Below are 19,974 nucleotides of genomic sequence, written 5' to 3'. Positions count from 1 at the left end.
AATAGCCGTCAAGCAACTTCAGTGACTTGCCCCAAAGGATTTAGATCTCTTTCCTCCAGAATACTAAAATGTAGGCAAAAGTCATATAATTAAACGATTATTAATAACTTAGAAAATAAGAAATCTCTCAAAATTAATTTAGAATTACTCATTTTTTAAAAGCCACTCACATTTTACCCACCTTTTCCCCAAAAATATTTCATTACTCAAGTTCACAGCCATTTTAAAGGACAGCAGTCGCTCTCCTTTTTTCATGCCCTTTAATACCACGTATTACCAGTTTTCATGCCAATTACTTGTCATAAGAGCCTTATCCTTACCCTTGTCAAATTTGTAAAGGGATGTTTCTTCAACTAGGAAAATATTTTTCTCTGTTTTAGCTCTAGACATCTGAACCAAAAGAAAAAAAATATCGCCTCCAGTGATGAAAAGCATGGTGTGCAAATCGACTCTCTGGGTTCCTGTGGAGAGATTCACATCCCACATAAATAACTCTTCAGGCGCCCTGGTCAGGAATTCTCAGGCAAAGTCTCTTCCAGGCAGGTAGGAGCTGAGATGAGGCAAAAGCAGCTGTGTGCAGTGTCGCTTCAAAAGGCAAGGAGATAACTAGATAGATTTGCCTCCAGGCAGGTCCTCCGCAAGCGAAACCTTACCAGACAGGCAACCGTTCTTGCCTGCCTAGGAAATAAGGCAGAAGCCACGGGGGCTGAAGCTCCTAGTCAGGAAACTTCCTCAGCACATCCTGGAAGGCAGGTCAGCGTGAGGCAGGCAGGGCCACTGGGCATGGAGCTAAACTGTAGAAGCCCACCCTTAGGCTCCTCTCAACATGCTGTCAATGTAACGATGTTTCTACAAGAAGAACAATTTCTTCTAATGAAGTACTGATTTAGACTCTGAGGCAATTGCTGACCTATCTTGCTCTGAAAAGATGAAGAATGTAATGTGTTTGTTGCTTGGGCAAGGTGTAAATGCAGCTGATAGATCTCTGTGCATGTGCATGTATTGATGAGAGTTTTGTTTGCATGCACAGTTGTATCGTCCGTATGCAACCCAGTTAATGATTCTTACCATCTTATCTTGAGTTCACGACCTATGATTTCAGGTGAATTTCTTTTTAGGGAGGACACCGCAATCAAATATGAGAAAGAAAGCACATAGCTGGTAGAATATTTAAAATAGCCACAATAACAACAAATTTTATATTCCTGAATTTCAACAGGTGAAATGAATCAGAGATAGCAGTGATTATAAGAGATCCTAAGTCTGTCTTGTAAACCTCATTTGGAATTGCTCATTGGCTAGCTTATTCTGTGAAGTGAATTTAGAAATTAGAAAATCTCAGATAAACAGACCATCAAAGAGCTGATTAGATAATTATGACTGACTTAATGCCAGTGAGATAGACACAATAAAGACCAAATCAATGGCCTGGTGCCATGTTGCTCTAAATCTCATGTCTTTAAAACAAACTGGGAAATGTAAATTTGGCCACACTGAATGGTGTATTTTACAGGAGCTTTTGCCTACCTGGACATCAGACTTTCCTGAGGCTAATGGAGTCCAGACCCTCTAAATAGTAGTAATGTCCCAAATCTGGACCTAAGTATACCTTCGCTAGAAGCAACAACTTTTTCTAAGAGCTTGTCTCTGACTCTCAGTCCAGTAGGAGACTGCTTCTATTAGAGAAAGATGAGGAGGAAGGTCAGAGAAACCAAGGACTACTTGATCCTAGGTAAAGCCCTCGGACAGAGTCTTGGCATTCACTAGATGGTCTCCCTCCTCAGACATGTGAGTAGGATGCTCAAACACCTGGGGTAAAATCAAGTATGAGAAGAGAGAAGTATCAAGAGGCCAGTAAAGATGGGAATGTTCTTCGTAGCCTAACTGTGCCTAATAGAAATCTCTCCCAATGTATGTAATAAAATATTGTATAAATAATGATCTCACACACAAAAAAAAACAGGTCATCTGGTGAGTAAGCATGAAAATATGAGAAAAGATTACAAAGAGTATGTAGTTCAGACAATTAAAGGCTGAATTATAGAGATGGTAGCGTAGAAAAAGGCACTGATTCAAAAGGCATATACACCAAATAACTCCTCTTGCATTATGAGTACATCATTCATTCACCCACTCATCCAAGACATGCTTATTGAGCATAAACTAACTGTTGGGCACCATTCTCAGCACTGGGGCATATGGTGAACTAGACAGCTAGACAGAATGCACAATCCCAGGGCATATACATTTTAGTAGAGGAGACAGAGGAAAACATATTTATGCATATGTAATAAAAGATCAGATAGTGATAGGACTTTTGAGGTGAAATGAATCAGGAAAAGGGTTAAACAGGAGTATGAAGAGGTGATTTTGGTACATAGAAGCTCGTCTACATTCGGGTTAGGAGGGCCTTTCTGGATGACACTGTAGAACAAGTTCAGTGAATATCTGGAGAAAGATGGTCCCTTTAAAGGAAGAATAATGAGGGTCAAACTCAAAGAGATTGACAAGCTTTCGATGCCAAGGGCAACAAGAAACAAGCCAGCATGAGCAAAGTAAAGTGGTAGAAGCTGAAACAAGACAGATGGGCAGGGAACAGCCCCTGTAGGGCTTTGGAGGCCATAATAAGAAGTTTGAATTTTTAAAATGCATAATCAGAAATCACTGGAGGTTGTAGAGCAAGGCATGGCATGATCTGAGATTTGTTTTTAAAAGACTATTTCATCTCCTGTATTGGAAACAGACTATATCCCAGAAAGCACAGAAACAGAGAGACCAGTTAGGATACCTTAGAGCAACCCTGGAAGGAGATAGTGGTGGATCAAAATAGGGTGATAGTGGAGGAGGGAAGAGGAAACAGTCAGATTTGGGTTATGACTTTAACTTCTCAGGACCTGGGAAAACTAATGACCATTATACTTTAAAAACTGCTGTGCAAATGATGTCAACACAGGCCTTTATAGCCCACGAATTACCTTGGTGCTTTGAAGTCACATTTTCCCTGGATCTAGGTTCACCAACTTGTCTGATGGTAGGACAGGGCTTCAGCACACATGATCCCCTGGAGCATCTGATTCTGTTACCTTGGTGGGGTCTATAAATCTGTTTAACAAGTTATCTAAGAGGCTTTAACAATAGGAAAGTTGGGGAGCACTGGCTTAATAACTGAATTTCTTCATGCTACACATACTATAGTTAGCTCCACCTTCCAGTGTAAAATTTAGTCCTCATGACTATGGGTACTGGGGGTATCACCAAAGTCATTGCTTCCAATTCCAGATGAAGTTCAGAATCACACAATGGCCTTGATAAAAATGCTTTTGGCCAATAGATCAGAAATAGGCAAGTAATCTCATTGCTCCTAGATTTCTTCTGTTTCTACTTGCTACCATACTAGTTCAGATTATTAATTGCATTTTTTTTAATTCCATAAGGAACTCTGATACTAAGTCAAACTTCACAGCACCTAGTATTAAAGATGCTTCTCCTTTGCTTAGAAATTTTCCCCAGATCACATTTTTCTATAAATTTCCAAATTGTGGGTTTGGCATTCAAGAAACCTGCTATGACTGGGCTCCTGCTTAACTTCATAGTGTTTTCCATTCCTAGCCCCTTAAGAACCCCCATGCTCTGACCATTTTGTCAATCAACAACAAGGACCTCACATTTGCAGTTGTCTGTTCATGACATTCTTTCCTTCTTTCTAGAATTCTGCTTATCAAAATTTTACCCCTTATTCAGAGCCAAGCATGGGCCACTGTGCTCTACTACCCATCTGATATGGTTTGGCTCTGTGTCCTCACTCAAATATCATCTTGTAGCTCCCATAATTGCTACGTGTTGTAAGAGAGACCCAGAGGGAGATAAATGAATTATTGGGGTGGGTCTTTCTCATGCTCCTCTTGGATAGTGAATAGGTCTCATGAGATCCAATGGTTTATTATTATTATTATTATTATTATACTTTGAGTCCTGGTGTACATGTGCAGAATGTGGAGATTTGTTACATAGGTATACAAGTGCCATGGTGGTTTGCTGCACCCATCAACTTGTCATCTACATTAGGTATTCCTAATGCTATACCTCCCCTAGCCCCCCACCCCCTGACATGCCCCAGTGTGTGATGTTCCCCTCCCTGTGTCCATGTGTTCTCATTGTTTAACTCCCACTTATGAGTGAGAACATGCGATGTTTGGTTTTCTGTTCTTGTGTTAGTTTGCTGAGAATGATGGTTTCAGCTTCATCCATGTCTCTTCAAAGGACATGAACTCATCCTTTTTTATGGCTGCATAGTATTCTATGGTGTATAAGTGCCACATTTGATGGTTCTAAAAATGGGAACTGCCCTGCACAACTCTCTCTTTGCCTGTTGCCATCCATGTACGATGTGGTGTTGAGCCTATGAGTGCACAGAAGTCAAGAATTGAGGTTTGGAAATAACCTAGATTTCAGAAGATGTATGGAAAAGCATGGATGTGCAGGCAGAAGATTGATGAAGGGGTGAGGTCGTCATGGAGAGCCTCTGCTAAGACAGTACAGAAGGGAAATGTGGGATGGGAGCCCCCACACAGAGTCCCTACTGGGGCACTGCCTAGTGGAGCTGTGAGAAGAGGGCCACCGTCCTCCAGATCCCAGAATGGTAGATCCACTGACGGCTTGCACTATGTGCCTGGAAAAGCCACAGACACTCAATGCCAGCCCATGAAAGCAGCTGGGAGGGAGGCTGTACCCTTCACAGCCACAGGGGTGGAGCTGCCAAAGACTATGGGAACCTACCTCTTGTATCAGTGTGACTTGGATGTGAGACATGGAGTCAAAGGAGATCATTTTGGAGCTTTAAGATTTGACTGCCCCACTGGATTTCGGACTTGTATGGGGTCCGTAACCCCTTTGTTTTGACCAATTTCTCCCATTTGGAATGGCTGTATTTACCCAAAGCCTGTACTCTCATTGTATCTAGGAAGTAACTAACTTGCTTTTGATTTTAAAGGCTCGTGAGCAGAAGGGTCTTGGATGAGACTTTGGCCTGTGGACTTTTGAGTTAATGCTGAAATGAGTTGAGACTCTGGGAGACTGTTGGAGAGGCATGATTGGTTTTGAAATGTGAAGATATGAGATTTGGGAGGGGCCAGGGGTGAAATGATATGGTTTGGCTCTGTGTCCCCACCCAAATCTCATCTTGTAGCTTCCATAATTTCCACGTGTTATGAGATGGACCCAGTAGGAAGTGACTGAATTATGGGGGCAGGTCTTTCCCTGCTGTTCTCATGATAGTGAATGGGTCTCACAAAATCTAATGGTTTTAAAAACAGGAGTTGCCCTACACAAGCTCTCTCTTTGCTTACTGCCATCCATGTAAGATGTGACTTGCTCCTTTTTGCCTTCCACCTTGATTGTGAGGCTTCCCCAGTCACATGGAACTGTAAGTCCAATTAAACCTCTTCTTTGTGTAAATTTGCCCAGTCTCAGGTATGTCTTTACCAGCAGCATGAAAACAGTCTAATACACCATCTCTAAACTCTTTAGCCAGAAGGGACTCCTCCTTTGTGTCAACCTTAATGAAATGACCATCTTGGCCACTTCTATGACTTATAAGGCCCTATATTGTGGCTGTGTGCTTAATTTAGATTGCTGATTGATGGCAAGTACTTTTTTTCCACCAGGGTCTACCATTTCTGAGATATGTTAATCTGTATTATCCAGTTTGCTTTGTATATTTGCATTTGTTTGGTTTTCCATGATGTTATCGGAAGCATGAAGGAGCCATCTAAAATGAAAACCCAAAACCTTTAACACGCTTTCTGTCACTTATAGGATATATCTCTCCTCCTAAGCCTGGCATGGAAGGTGCATGGAAACTTGAATCCTGCCTACCTCTCCAGTCTTATCGCTTTTTACTCATCTCCTTGTATTTGGTATTCTAGCAAAATCAAACTGTTTTGTTTCAGTACATGAAAAAGACTGTTATTCATGCTCCAGCTATGTGACTTTTTTCATGAAATTTCCTTTACCCTACTTCATCCTGCTAACGCCTTTTCTTTCTGCAGTACTCAGTTCAGTGGACACTTCGTCCAGTAAGCCTCCCTCCTTACCAAATGTATGTCTTGTGCCACCAGGTTAGAAGATCTCCTTTTTCTCACATAATTTAAGAAGAACCATGCATTGAAATTGCCTTTTTATTAGTTTCCCTGTCAGTCAACTGTAAGCTTCTTAAAACCAAGAAATCTGTCCTATTTTATTTTAATTTCCAGTGTCTGCAGAAATCTGGCTCTGATAAATGAATATGTCATTGCATAAGCAAGCATTCAGAGAAAAGTATGAATATAAAAAAAACACATTGACAATGTTTCCTGAGTTTTTTACACTGTTCTTATTCCCCAGGTGATTCTGATGTACCTCCAGGGTGAGATTCATGGCCTTAGACCAAATGTAATTGGCACTAAGTAAAAATCAACTGAGCTGTCTGCCCTGTGCAACACAGACCATCAATTCTAATAAGAAGAAAAAATGTCTAACCCTTTGGGTTTAGTCAAAATGAAAGTTAAATATGGAAGCAACTTTGTTAATAGTTTAGAGGTGTGAAACCTTCTAAAACAAAGTTGTCTGGCCTAAATTGTCTCTATGTTCCCTATAGATGAATCTAACTCACTGAAAAATTAATCTTTTACTTTTTCAGCCTCAATAGGACACAGCTGCACTGATGTTAGTCTCAATTGATGGAGCGAAGAAGCCTCATCTTTATTCAGTGTAAAGCAGCTGCCAAGAGACATGGCCTTTGAGAGGGGTAATAAGTTCATGAATATCACCTGTGTCGTGCAAAACAATATTTGATTTTTTTGAAAGTTTAAATTGGTTGGAAAGAACATATGAATTAAGTGCTATCTCATGAGTGAAAAGTTTTGCTGCAGGGTGACAGAGTGCGCCATCAAGGTGATGCATTTCAAACATTACCTTCCTGTGACACAAGGGAGTCATGGACCAAATGGAACAGAGGAAATTATGACCTGCTGGCCAGGATGGATCTGTAACATAGGAATGCCACACCAATATCCTGCATTCCTATTTCAGAGAATAAGACCTTGAGCAAATAAAACAAATGCTGAAGTAGGGTTTTTCTCTGTGTATGAATATGCTCCACAAAATTAGGCCATGCTGGAAATTCATCATATATTTAGGAAACTATTCTCAAGGGAGAAAACAGTGTTATAGACTAGTAACCTAATAATTGAACATATGTACACACCACACACACACACACACACACACACACACACACGGTCTTTTTCTCTGCCCTTCCAAAAATGTCTCACTTTTCTTTTATATTTTCAAATTCTCATAAATTTCTCCCTTTCTTTCCATTCTATTTAATTCAAGAGCTTCTTATTTGACTGTTAACAAAACCCTTGTGTTGTATTCCACAGGAAGTTCATTCTTTCAGCCCTTGTCTGTCAAAGAGGTGGCATATGTTCCATTAATGGAATTGCTACCAAGGGAAGGTAAACAGTCTCCAAGAATTAGGAAGCCATTCTCCTCAGACTCGTTAAGATTTGACCTTTTAATAAAAGATAGTGTTTGCTTAAAGGTGATATTATATGAGAACTTGGGAATGAAATGTTGATTTCTTTCACCTGGAAAAAAATGTGCAATAAAAATGTGAGCACTGACAAAGCCCTCAATACATGTATACATGCCAAGGAGTGTTACAAGTAATTTACATGTATCTATTAATTTGCTTTTTGTACCCACCCTTTAAAGTTGTTTTAAAATACCATTAAAATAAAATAAAACATTTAATGTTGTCTTAAAATTCTGTTAAAAATCAAACAGAGAACTTGCAGAACTGGAGCACCCAGTTAATAAGTGAAACAGCCAGGATTTGGACCCAGAAAATCTGGCTTTGCAGTCCTGATTTCACCTATTAGGTATATTATGTTAAACTTCAGCAAGAGAGATTTTGATTAGGCGATGAAAAGACTCATAAACCTTGGGGAAATGTCCAGCTGAGGTGGTAATTTTTCTGATTTAAGGAGTCTAAAAAAACTGCATGTGATTCTCTTTCTGGTATAATTATAATATAGTCCATTCTCTCAGCAGGTAATTATACTAGTTATTTCACTGGGTCCTCTCCATTACATTATGACAAGTAGTAGCACAAGTCACAATATTCTTTTCAGCTCTATCTCTCACTTCAACGCTAGTTCTATTTCCAGCATCAATTCTGGCTGTAGGGTTGACCTTCATCACAAACATATTTAGCTTCATTAATAAACTTGAGACCTTTCTGTTACCCTCCCTTGGTTCTCTGCACAATGCAGGTAAGATATGTATACAAAATTTTGTAATTTTTAGTTATGAAGAAGTTCAGAATTTACTTTCTCAGATATCCAGCACAAGGTTTTTTAATATTCAATATTACTCTCAGCAAGGCCACCGTATGCATCAAAAAGGGGAATCCTGAGTTAGATCAATTTAACAGAACTGAGGACAGTGCCAAAGATATTAAACTCAGGGTCGAGTAAATTCTCATTAAAGTTAGTTCATTGATTCATTTTGTATAAGTACCAAAAACTCTTTTACAGAAACCAAAAGTTACTCCTTTAACCTTGGTACATTCCCTTTAAATATATGCCTTGGGCACTAGGCAAGAAGGTATGGAAGGATAAGCTCAGGCTTTTCCTACTGGTAATAGAAAAACAGCTCAAAAGAGCAGATATTTTGTTTCAGGTCATACTAAAAATAACTATATAAATAACATAGAAATGACTAGATAAATATGCATAGCTACACTATGAGGGGCCTAAATAAATAAGCAAATACAACTCAATCAGTAAGAGTTTGGTCAGGAAAAGGATCCAAGAGGAAATATGTTCAAGGATAAGGCAGTACTAAAGGAGACTGTAGGCCATGGGGAAAAACTGGCCCATGTGGAAGGATGAAATGTCCTTCCCACCTTCACCACTCATATCAGAGAAAAAAAATCCAGGTGTTGGGAAGGAACGATTGATTATGGTGTCATTTGTTGTCAAGCTAATAGAGGGACACTTTATTATGTAACCCATGGTCTGGAGGTCATAGGCTAGAGGAAGATGGTTGTAACAAAGAAGAAAGAAGAGGATTCTAAGGGCTTACCTGTGGAATGACAATGAGGGTCTTCCAACAGGTCAGAGCAATGAGGCCATGTCTTCTCATACAGTGCAAATGGGGAATGAGAGCCACAGTGACACAGCACACCACAAAACATGGTTTTGCATGGCCTCTACCTCTTTGCAATTTGAATGTATCACCAGAGAACTTAAGCAAAAATACGCTTGAATTTATTTGTAATATTTGTGCATTCACCTCAGTGGGAATAATGGAGAAGTTAATATACAGCATCAAAGAGGAATAATGTCCTGACATCCTCTCCAACTCTGTCCTTGTCACCCCAACATCAGGTAAATATCCTGTAACTGTGAAATACAGGGCAGAGAAGTTTTTGTCGCCTCCCCAGAAAATAATGTGAGGCACATTTTGTGGTCCAAGCAAACAGTCTCTCACAGGATTTATAATTAAATCAACCTGCCAAAGAAATGTCTGTACTCCCATGTTCATTAAAGTATTATTTACAACAGCCAAGATATGGAATCAAACTAAGTGTCTCTCTACATAAGAATGGATAAAGACAATGTGGTGTATATGTACACAATAGAACACTATTCAGCCTTCAAAAAAGAAGGAAATTCTGTCATTAGCAACAACATGGATAAACCTGGAGGACATTATATTAACCCCAATAAGCCAGGGACAAAAAGTCAAATACCACATAATCTCACTTGTATGTGGAATTTTTAAAAGTTGAACTCATAGCAGCAGAGAGTACAATGGTGGTTACCTGGGGCTGGGTAGGGGATGGGGAGTGAGTCAGAGAGATTTTGGTCAAAGGATATAAAATTTCAGTTTGATAGGAGGAATAAGTGGTGATTATAGTTAACAACAATGTATTATACTCTTAAAAATAGCTAACAGAGTAGATTTTGTTTTCTACCACAAAAAAAGATACATAATGTGAGATAACACATACGTTAATTAGTTCTGTTTAGCCAATCCACAATGTTTACATAATTCAAAATATGTTGTACATGGTAAAGACACACATTTTTACACTAATTAATTTTATACCATAATAGTTTAAAAAAGAATTTACAATTGAATCCTTTAATGTTTAAGACTGAGGCAAGAATAAACAACTGATGGAACTGCTTTGCTCAATGTTTCCTAAGTGCACATGGCCTGCTTCTCATGCTTCGCAGCCATTTAGTCTCCATTTACTTCTTCACCTCAAGATCTTTACTTAATTGGTACATTGGCTTTCATGACAACTTTGAACACTTTTATCTGGCTCTCCATAAGTAATGACATTTACAATTGCAGCAGCTCATTCTTTTCCTGATCTTCCTTCCAGAGAAATAATTCAATCTTTTCCTGCCATCAAACAAAGCATGCATCTTGGCAGTTTATGATTATGCGCTCTAATCATCATATTGTCAAGAATAAGAAGCAAATCACTACAAAATGTCTCAATGTCTGTGTGGTAGAGTCAGATCTAGCCCCTTTTATTCAGGGTCTATATTCATTCTTTTTTCAGGTTACACTAGCCACGGAGCACAATAAATTCATGGTAGTGTTTTCTAATCCAAAAATCTCTGGTTCGTGTCTCATGAGGAGTACAATCACAATGGCATACAGTTCTTCTATTTTTTGTGTGTGGAAAAATTAGCAACTAGTTTGAGATATCAAACTCAAAATGGTTCATTTGTTCTGAATGAATTTCTCTGAACATATCCCAATCATTGGGTAATGCATGACTGTAGACAACTACTCGTTAAGCCTTTTATGTCAACTCTTTCTTCACTCAAGATAAGTTCCTTCTTCATTAGAGACTGCTATAGGTGAAAATGTAGGGATAAATTCATTATTCAACTGAAATTTTAGGAATCATTAAACTAGGATCAGACAAGCCTCAATACTGTGACTTTTTAAATTTTATGAACATTCTATTTGCAGGTACAATGTGAATGGCCTCATGTTTTGTAAGCTCACTGTCTCTCAGTTTCAAAGTTTTATGGGCTTCTACTCCTGCAACCTCATAGTCCACTTCAGTCTCTAGTTTTCTTTATACATAATGTCTAGGTTTCAATAAAAAAAATTACAAGATATGTGAAGAAACAGTAAAATGTGTTCTAGACCAATAATCAAGAGGAAAATCAGTTAATAAAAATAGATACACAGTTTAGATGCCAGAATTATAAAATAAGAACATATAAATGACTGATAAATTTGTATGGGAATCTATACAAAACAGTAAGCATAATGAGCAAAGCAATTTTGGAGAGATTTGTAAACTGTAAAAGAAAACCAAAATAGAATCCTGATGCTAAAAAATAGATACCTGAAATAAAGTATTCACTGAATGTGTTTATAAGCATATTGGACACAAATAAACTTAAAACAGGACAGTAAAAATCACTCAAACTAAAGAACAGAAAGAAAAATATTTAAAATAATGATTTAAGTGTAACAATATTAAGTAGTCAAATATATAGTATTGCATTTTAGAAATAATGAAAAAATAGCTAAAATAATGAAAGAATATAGAAATAGAATATAGAATAAGAAAGAATAAGAAATGAAAAAATATAGAAATAGAATATAGAGATAGAAAGAATAAAAACTTTCTAAAATTGATTACAAATGTCAATTTAGAGGTTCAAAAAAGCCAGTAAGCACTAAGTACAATAAATTGAAAACACACACACACACACACACACACACATCTAAGAGTATCATATAAAATGGCTTTAAATGAAAATAAAGAAAAAACTCATAAAAATAGCTAAAGAAAAGACAGACTAATACAGGGGATAAATTATAAAAGTGAGTGATGATTTCCCATCAGAGACAAGAGAGACAAGAAGAAAATATAACAACATCTTAAAGGACCAAAAGAAGAAAATTATCAAATCAGAATTCTAAATACATGAAAACTGGGAGACTATTGCCAATATAAATGCAACATTTAAAACATGCTAGGCAGGTTCTTCATGATGAAGGAAAATTATACCAGATGGAAAATTGAATCTACAGGAAGGAATGCAAAATACCACAAAAGCTAAATATATGAAAACATATAAAACATTTTGTTTTTCAAAGCTATAAATATTTTTGTTTCTCAAAGCTATAAATACTAAGTACCTATAATATCCTTGGCATTAATTTAGCATTGTATGAATGTGGGGTGAAAAGTCAATAAATGGGGGAAATAAATGAAGAAATGGGAGTGGAATAATAAGATATTTGCTACTGTTAAACCTTTTTTTGTTGGTTTGTTTTTGAGACAGAGTCTTTCTCTGTCACCCAGGCTGGAGTGCAGTGGAGCAATTTCAGCTCACTGTAGCCCCCACCTCCCGGGTTCAAACAATTCTCATGCCTCAACCTCCTGGGTAGCTGGGACCACAGCTGTGCACCATCATACCTGGCTAATTTTTGTATTTTTGGTAGAGGCAGGGTTTCACAATGTTAGCCAGGCTGGTCTCAACCTCCTGGTCTCTAGCTCCTTGGTCTCAAGTAATCCACCTGCCTCAGCTTCCCGCAGTGCTGAGATTGCAGGTATGAGCCACTGTTCCTGGCCTAAACATTTTTACCAATGACTTAAATAAAGACATTGACAGCATACTGGGAAAGAAAATTAAGTAAAAGAAAATGAACAAAATATGCCACACGAAATCTAACCATAAGAAATCCTGTGAATTTGTAATAATGTCGGACAAATTAGACTTCAAGGCAAGTAGTGGGTCATTTCAAAAGGATAAAAGAGTCAAAATAGTCTTAAATGTATATCTTAAATACCTATAATAAAAAAGCTTCAAAATACGTGAAGCAAAAATTGATAGCAATGAAAGAATATTTTTACATCTCTTAGTACTTGATAGAACAAGTACACATACACACACAGTATGAGTTAGTAAGAACATTTGAATAAACAAATCAAAACAATTTGATATTCATAGAATATTATACCCAAACAAGAACAAAATACACATTCTTTTCAAATCACATGGAACAACCACGAAAATATACCCTATACTGGGTATATCATAAGCCTCAGGAAATTTTGAAAACTTGAAATTATTTAAAATATATTTGTTCTCTTACACAACAAAATTAAAATAAAAATCAATAACATTGAGATATACAGAAAAATCTCAAAAGTATGGAAAATAACCCTCTTTTAAGTAACCAGTGAATCAAAGAAAAAATAAAAGGTGAGTTTAGAATTATTCCAAAATGATAATACAAAAGACGAAATGGATAGGATGTAGCTAAAACACTTATAAAAGTAAAAATCTATCACTTTAAATAAAGAAAAGCAGAAAGATGTGAAATCAACAATCTAGATTTTCCACTTAAAAAGCCTGAATAAGTGTAATTAAATAAGGAATAAGCAGAGAGAAAGAAGTAACAAATAGAAGAGCAGAAATTAATATAGCAGGAAAAAACAAATAGCATCGTAAATAAAAAGACAAAAAATTAATTTCAAAAGGATTAAAAAAAAGGGGAGGGGAGCATATATCTAGCTAGACGAACCAGGGGATAAAAAGGAAGGAAACACAAATTATCAACCCAAAGAATAAAAGATGGCATATCATTATGTGTCCTAGAAACATTAAAAACACAATGAAATGTTACTGAAAAATACTTTTATTCAGTGAATTTGAATTACTATATATTGGATAAAGTTATTGTAAAATGCACTTTGCAAAACTGACACAAAAACGAAAAAAAATAAAATAGCCACTTATCTGATAAAGAAATCACGATAAAACTTTCCCACAAAAAATTTTAAAAACTAAAAGTCCAGATGTATTCAATGATAAATTTTATTTAATGTGTAAAAATAATTAATCCTTTCTAATTCATTTCATACGAATACTGCAACTCTGATACCAAAATCTAACAAAGATATTACAAGAAAAAAATCACAGACCACAATCATGATGGAGGAATTTTTAAACAAAATATTAAGAAATAAAATCCAATGATACATAAAAAGAATAATTCATAATGACCAAGTGGAGTTTATCCCAAGATGCAAGTTTGTTTTAACATCCAAAAATTAATAGTTGGAATTCTCTTCATTAACAGATTAGAAAAAGTATAAGTTATTCAACTGATGCAGCAAAAATATGTGACAACGTTCAACAAACCTGATAAAGGGCATGTATGAAAAACGTACAGCTAATATCATATTTAATGTTGAAACATTGAACTCTTTCCCCCAAGACCAAGTGAGCAAGGCAAGAATGTCTGCTCTTGCCCTGCCCGGCGCCGCCCGCCCAGTGCCTGTCCCCAGACTGAGGCCCAGCCCCCTTCGCCCGTGCCCATCACGAGCACCACCAGCATGTCTGACAAACTGCCCTACAAAGTCGCTGCCTGGGGACGCAAGGCCCTGGACATTGCAGAGAACAAGATGCCAGGCCTGATGCGCATATGGGAGCGGTACTCCGCCTCCAAGCCACTGAACGGCGCCCGCATCCCTGGCTGTCTGCAGAGGAGCGTGGAGACGGCCGTCCTAATGAGCCTCATCACCCTGGGTGCTGAGGTGCAGTGGTCCAGCTGCAACATCTTCTCTACCCAGGACCATGCGGCTGCTGCCATTGCCAAAGCTGGCATTCCAGCCAGCACTGGCATTCCAGTGTTGCCATTGCCAAGGCTGGCATGCCTGGAAGGGCGAAACAGACGAGGAGTACCTGTGGTGCATTGAGCAGATGATGTACTTCAAGGACGGGCCCCTCAACATGATTCTGGAAGACGGGCGACCTTACCAACCTCATCCACACCGAGTACCCGCAGCTCCTGCTGAGCCTCCGAGGTATATCCAAAGAGACCACGATCGGGGTCCACAACCTGTACAAGATGATGGCCAATGGGATCCTGAAGGTGCCTGCCATCGATGTCAATGACTCCGCCACCAAGAGCAAGTTTGACAACCTCTATGGCTGTGGGAGCCCCTCATAGGTGGTATCAAGCAGGCCACAGACGTGATGATTGCCGGCAAGATAGCGGTGGTAGCAGGCTATGGCGATGTGGGCAAGAGCTGTGCCCAGGCCCTGCGGGATTTCAGGGCCAGCGTCATCATCACCAAGACTGACCCCATCAAGGTACTGCAGGCTGCCATGGAGGGCTATGAGGTGACTACCATGGATGAGGCCCGTCAGGAGGGCGACGTCTTTGTCACCACCACAGGTTGTGTTGACATCATCCTTGGCCAGCACTTTGAGCAGACGAAGGATGATACCATTGTGTGTAACACTGGATACTTTGATGTGGAGATGGATGTCAAGTGGCTCAACAAGAACACTGTGGAGAAGGTGAACGTCAAGCTGCAGGTGGACCCGTACCGGCAGAAGAATGGGCGGGGCATCATCCTGCTGGCTGAGGGTCGGCTGGTTAACCTGGCTTGTGCCATGGGCCACCCTAGCTTCGTGAGGAGTAACTCCTTCACCAGCCAGGTGATGGCGCAGATCGAGCTGTGGACCCACCCAGACAAGTACCCCGTTGGGGTTCACTTCCTGCCCAAGAAGCTGGATGAGTCAGTGGCTGAAGCCCACCTGGGCAAGTTGAACATGAAGTTGACCAAGCTGACTGAGAAGCAGGCCCATGTCTTGTTACTGCCCCTTCAAGCCAGATCACTACCGCTACTGAGAACCCGGTCTGCGCTTCACCTTTCAGCCGCTGTCCCTGCCCAGGCCCCGCCTCTCCTCCCTAAGAGCAAACGGCACCAACTTTGTGATTCGTTTGTCAGTGTCCCCCATCGACTCTCTGGGGCCGGTCACTCAGTTTTTGGCCTCTGCTGCAGCCCTCATACTGTTCCAAGAGTGGCAGCGGGAACTGAGAGGCCCCACCAGAAGCCACGGTCATGATGGAGGTCCCAGCCACAGGGAACCATGAGCTCAGTGGTCTTGGAACTGCCCACTAAGTCAGTCCTTCCTCAGTCTCAGTCAGTAGTGGAGTCACAAAGCCCGTGTATTTTGTCATCTAGGCCTTCACCTGGTCTGTGGACTTATACCTGTGTGCTTGGTTGACAGGTCCAGTGGTTCCTCAGCCCATGACAGATGAGAAAGAGCTATATTGAAGGGCAAAGAAGATCTGTCATTTGAATTTTCCTGAGAGCCTGGCTTAGTGCTGGGCCTTCGCTTAAACCTCATAACAATGAGGTTAGTACTTTTAGTCCCTGTTTTACAGGGATTAGAATAGACTGTTAAGGGGCAACTGAGAAAGAACAGAGAAGTGACAGCCAGAGGTTGAGAGGGGCCATAAAAACATAAAAGCAGGCAGAGATCTGCCACCACTTTGTAACCTGATGGTTCCTATCACAACCCTGGGTCAAAAAGAGAATAATTTGGCCTACAATGTTTATAATGTTAAAAGAAAGCAGAAAGGTGGGTAAATAAAAATCTTGGTGGAAAAAAAAAATGAAGTCTGCTCTTACCACTTCTGTATATCTTTATACCAGAGCAATAGGTAAGAAAAAAGCTATGAAGATTGGAAAGGAAGAAGCAAAAACTTTCATTATCTGCATGTAGTTTGACTACGTAGATATTCATAAAATATATATCAAATAAATTATTAGAATTAATAAAATTAGATCAGAAGCTGAAAAGTGCAAAAATTATCTATGGTCCTATATACTAATCACTTAAAAACTGGAAAATAAACTTCTTTAAAATACCATTTACAGTTGAACAAAATTTAAGTACTATTTGTGATAGCATCCTATTATTATTACAATATTGATAGAAATTACTTTAATAAAAATCTATAGAAACTGTATGCTAAAATTATAAGAATATTGAGAGAAATTTAAGAAGACCTAAACAACTGAATTGAAACTCTCATTATTAATATTTTATTTGTCTCCAGATAGCTATATAAACTCAGAAACAATGCCAGACAAAATCCTACAGAAATGTTTCTACAAAATGACCAGCTGATTCAAATTCATTTTTAGAAATTCAAAAAAACTCAGAGTTAAAACAATCTGGAAAATGTTGATAGAGATACAGTAGCTTATTCTAAGACTTGTTCTATAGCTACAATAGTTTTAAAAAAAGTGGTATAGGCATACGAATAAAAAAAAATCAACTGAATAGAATATGCTCTAGAACTAGAACCACATACATAGGATCAATTGATTTTCAACAAAATGCCAAGATAATATTCAGGAAAAAAATATTTTTAACAAATAGTGCTAGAACAACTGTATATTTGTATGTGAAAAAAATGAGCTTCACCCCCCCATTTCATATTATACATGAAAATTATATCCCTGCCAAATGGATCAAAGACCTAAATATAGAAACCATAAACTTAAATTATCTAGAACGAAATACAGGAAATTATCTTCTCTAAAAATTTACAAATATTTATTCAACAGAAAACACTAACCATATTGATAAATTTCATCAAATTTTAAAATCTTGTGCCTCAAAAGGCAAACCATTGTTTGGAATAAAACATTCTTAGTACATATGTACAACAAAGAACTTGTATGGAAAATATATTTTTTTAAATCTGCTACACTTCAATAGTAAAAATAACCAACCAGTTTAAAAATGAGCAAAAGACTTGGACAAATACTTCACCATAAAAATATTCAGATAGCCAGTGAATATGTTAAAGAATGCTCAAACTCATTAGTCACCAGAAATACGAAAAATTCAAACAACAAAAGAAAACTCCATGCATACTAAAAGAGCTAAAATTTGAGAGTGACAATACAAAGTGCCAGAGCAGATGTATGGTAAACTAGAGCTCTTCTATGCTTCTGTAGACAATGTAAAACATATAACCACTTTGGGAAACAGTTTACCATTTTCTTAGAAAGTTAAATATATACTTCCTACGTGACTCAGCAACCCTACCCCTAAGAATTTGCTCAGGAGAAATGAAAACTTATGCTCGCGCAAAGATGTATACGTAAGTATTTATAGCAACTTTATTCATAACAGCCCCAAATTGGGTACAACACAAATACCCATCAAGTCATGAATGGCAAAACAAAACTAGTAAAATAAATATATAAATAAATAAATTAATAAAAACCTATGTATAAATACAATAGTCTAGCTGTATCTCAAAAGCATTCTGTACAGTAAACAAAACTTGATACAAGGGTACATACTATATAATTATTTTTAGTATTAAAATATCTATGCATCACTTTAATAACAAATCATTGTAACTGAGTTCAAAATAAAGGAAAGAAGATGCTTTATTTAGCTTCCAATTTCTGGGAGACTCAAGAATTATAAATATTCTGGACAACAAAAGAAAATAAGACTGTGCTTACAGAGCTTGTTCTGCCATATTCTTTCTTTAGGATGGCTATTTTATTGTTGCCCTTTTTGTTACATGGAATGTGCACAACAGGTTTTAAAAGGTACAACTTTTCTATAACTGAGTGCCACTTTCAGTAACTGAACAGGCAAAGAAATTACACTGAACATCAGCATCTGGCAGTATTTTTTGGGAAAAACGTGACTAAAATGGATTTAAATGAACACTATTAAATCACATCTAATATTTGATACTACATGACTCCATACAGCTATACGATACAATTATACAAAATGTATTAACATCAAAGAATATAACCAAAATTCATATAGCAAACAAATCCTATATAACTTTTTTACAGGAAAATATTTTTGAAGCATGCATGTAACTGCCCATTCTTTCAAAGAAAATCTATTTCAAGCAAAATTATCAACTTCCAGAAAAATCACACATAGCATTACTAAGCATATCTTCAAAAAGTGTACAATATGCACACTTAGAAAATAAAAAATTAAAAAAATTATAAGCAACAAATGAGCTTCATACTTGCAGGAATGTAAACAGCAGTCCCATTTCTAGAACTGTTGTATAAAGAATTGTCTTTTGCATCTAAGAGTTGTCCTGTTGGGAACACACTTTACAAAAAAACCATGTTTTTGAAACAAGATTAGAGAGCAAGATAAAGCATCTTTTAAAGCCTTTTTAAAATTCATGTGTGTGAAAATTGAAGTCCAGTGAAAAGCATTTCCCACGGTCTTCAAATGTGAACTGAAACAGCTTCTCTCCAGTGTGAACCAGTTGGTGTGGTTTTAGTTTTGAGCTCTCAACAAAAGCTCTTCTACATTCTGTGCAGAAGTGGACTCCATGACGGTGAGTGTGCAGATGTTTTCTCATGTCAGTTATCCTTGAACATCTTCGTGCAGCCTTGGCGAGGGCCAGCTATTGTTCATGGAGCATCATCTTTTAAATTTTTCTTGGCTTCGTTCTGACGAATTCTGCAGTTTTTTGGGATCTGAGCTGTCAATGCCAGGTATTCCTCCAGGAGGAAGTTTCTTTCCTGTCATATACTCTGAATAATCAGGAGGTGAGTTCTCTCCAGTGATCTGTTTCTCAACCACTATTTTATGGTTAACATCTTTTTGTTTTCATCCGAGTACCACATGGAGACAGATAACTTGCCCTCCAGGTTCCTGATCTGCACTCGCTTCTGCCCCCACTTCTTGTTGCCCAAGATGGTGCCACATCCACCCTTGCCAGCCCCCACCATGGTGATCAGGGCCTGCTCGAGGTGGTGGTGGTGGTCGCCGCTGGCCAGCTCTGGCACCAGGATGAGTATCTGGTTCCCCATCCAAGTCGTCGCTACCCACGACCTCCTGGCATGCCTGCACCAGGATCACCTCCTGGTGGTGGTGAACCTGGGTGAAGTCGTCGTGAGGAATGGCTGCAGCAGATCCTGGCCAGGTGGTGTGGGTGGTCACACCCTATGCCTATGGCCACCCCTGTCACCGTCTTCATTGTCATTGTCCTCCTCCTCGCCCACCATCATGGTCTCAATGGTCTTCACCAGGATGATGTCCACCTAGATCTACTGCAGCTCCA

At 38.4% G+C, this 19,974-nt stretch overlaps 2 pseudogenes; one reads left to right on the top strand and one right to left on the bottom strand.

The window, feature by feature from the left end:
- Nucleotides 1-14,437: 14,437 nt before the first annotated feature.
- LOC101145759 (adenosylhomocysteinase-like) lies at nt 14,438-15,741 on the top strand (annotated as a pseudogene).
- A 3,336-nt stretch (nt 15,742-19,077) lies between these two features.
- On the bottom strand, nt 19,078-19,723 carry LOC101145381 (transcriptional repressor protein YY1-like; annotated as a pseudogene).
- Nucleotides 19,724-19,974: the final 251 nt, after the last annotated feature.

The sequence above is a fragment of the Gorilla gorilla genome, chromosome 11 (assembly GCF_029281585.2).
Source record: "Gorilla gorilla gorilla isolate KB3781 chromosome 11, NHGRI_mGorGor1-v2.1_pri, whole genome shotgun sequence".
In the NCBI taxonomy this organism is placed as follows: domain Eukaryota; kingdom Metazoa; phylum Chordata; class Mammalia; order Primates; family Hominidae; genus Gorilla; species Gorilla gorilla.
The sequence above is the reverse complement of the archived record's forward strand: the minus strand, read 5'-3'. Positions and strand labels throughout refer to the sequence as shown.